Genomic DNA, 2,348 nt, shown 5'->3' with positions numbered 1-2,348 from the left:
AATATGGAGTTTATAATAATTTATTTTTGAGCTGATTTTGGAGCAGATGAATGGCACAAATGAAATTAACATATTTGAATATAATTCCTGGGGCAATTTTATATTCAAAGATCAGTTTCACTAGATATAATGATAAAATGAATCTTCTACACACCCCTACTGCATAAGATTTCCCAAAGAACTCGATTGCAACCAACAGACTTGTTGTAGCCAACACCCAAGCAGTGCTTGGATCAACTCGGCCATGGCCATAACTAGTCCTAATAATACTGCAATTTTAATGTTACTATTAAATGTGTCATAACCCTGTGAGCTGATGTATTTTCAATTACATACAAGAGGTCTGGAATGGCCAAGCCATTGGGTCTTACAGTTGGGCAGCCCAGACACCTTAAATTTCCTACCTTTAAAAGTACACTCCTCCCACTTGGGGCACTTCTCCAAAGAGTGGGGTGAGCTAATCTTCATTTCTCCTCTTGCTTCAGGAACATCAATCACTGCATCTGTTTTTATTAAAGTCCTCTTTGCTATGTTGGTCAGGAGGCATAGCAGGTGATTGTTCAGTTAGAATTCCTGGAACTCCATCTGGCTCTCCTGGAGTCTAGACTATGCTACCCCAGGTTTTTGTTAAGTTACGAACAAGAGTGAATGTGTTTTGTATCGTGGTAAGGGTTCTTCCTGCTTTGAGAATTGAGAGATTACTTTTGACTGACAGAATTAGGAAAAGTTTCATAGAAAGAGCATAGTTTAATTCTTAGCTTGAGTAATCAGCAGGGGTTTGACATGATGAGATGCAGAAAAAGGAATTACAGAGATGGGACAATAATAACAAAAATCAGAAATGGAGAAAGTGAGGAGTTGGAGAGTAAAAGTGGCCAGTATTGTTCAGCTAAGGTGGGCTGAATTTAGAATGCTAAGGAATTGGTATCTAATTATAAACAGTAATTGGAGGATTTGAGGGAGAGAATATGTTTTAGTATATTTTGCATATATGTACGTTTATACATTTATATAATTTTTCCCTAAATATGTTTCCTGGATTACTTTCTTCCCTTTTGTGGGTTGACTTTTTTCCCACTCACTTTTCCTCCCCACCAGCTTAGAATTTATACAATCTATTTCTATTATTTTACTGTTTTATCTACAAATTACAACATGAATCCCTAACTTATAAAACCCTATTGTTAAAAAACTACCCTCCTCTAGGACAATACAAGGTCCATAAAATACTGTAGCTCTATTTATCCCCTCTACATTATGTTCTATTTTTTGTATATTTAAATTCTATACTAAAAAAAATCCTAGAGGGCTTTGTTCTTTTTGGGTTTTTTTTGAGAAAAAAAAAAATAGAACTGAAGCTTTTATATATGGTTAGGTTTTATTGCTACTTCTTTGTTTTTCATTTTTATTGAAATGTAATTGATTTTATATACCTGTGGGTACAGTATTGAATATCAATACCTGTGTGCAATAGGTGACGCTCAAATCAAGATAATTAGTATATTTATCATTACACAATGTATTCATTGTTTGTGTCCCTTTACCAATTTCTTGCTAATGCTCCCTCCCTGTTTCCCTCCTCTGGTGGCCTCAGTTCTGTTCTCTCCTTTTGAAAGTTCAAGGAATTATTATGATTGTTGTTTCTTTCTTTGTTTATTTTTTTAGCTCCCACTTACGAGTTAGGACATGCAGTGTTTCTTTTTCTGTGCCTGGCTTATTTCACTTAACATAATTTTCTCTAAGTTCATTCATGTTGCTGTGAATGGCAGAATTTCATTCTTTTATGGCAGAGTAGTATTCCATTGTGTGTGTATACCACATTTTCCTTATCCTGTCATCTGTCAATGTATATTTACATTGGTTTCAACTCATAGCTATTGTAAATAGAGCTGTGATAAATATGGGAGTGCAGGTATCCTTTTGGCATGATGATTTCCATTCCTTTGGGTATATACCCAGCAGTGGGATTGCTGGATCATGTGGTAGTTCTATCTAGCTGTTTGAGAAACCTCCAAACTGTTTTCCATAAAGCCTGTACTAATTTACAATTCCACTAACAGTGTAGAAGGGTTTCCCGTTTTCCGCATCCTTGCCAGCATTTGTCATTCTGGCTTTTTGATAATAGCCAGTCTAACTGGGATGAGATGATATCTCAAAGTAGTTTTGACTTACATTTCCCTGATGATTACTGACGTTCAGCAGCTTTACATTTGTCTGTTGTCCATTTGTATGTCTTCCTTTGAGAAATGCCTATTTAGCTCCTTTGCCCATTTTTTAATCGGGTTACTTTTTTTTTTTTTTACTGTTAAGTTGTTTGAGTTCCTTGTATATTCTGGATATTAATCCCT

Source organism: Galeopterus variegatus, unplaced genomic scaffold (assembly GCF_000696425.1).
Source record: "Galeopterus variegatus unplaced genomic scaffold, G_variegatus-3.0.2 Scaffold9726, whole genome shotgun sequence".
In the NCBI taxonomy this organism is placed as follows: Eukaryota; Metazoa; Chordata; class Mammalia; order Dermoptera; family Cynocephalidae; genus Galeopterus; species Galeopterus variegatus.
This window is presented reverse-complemented; position numbering follows the sequence as displayed.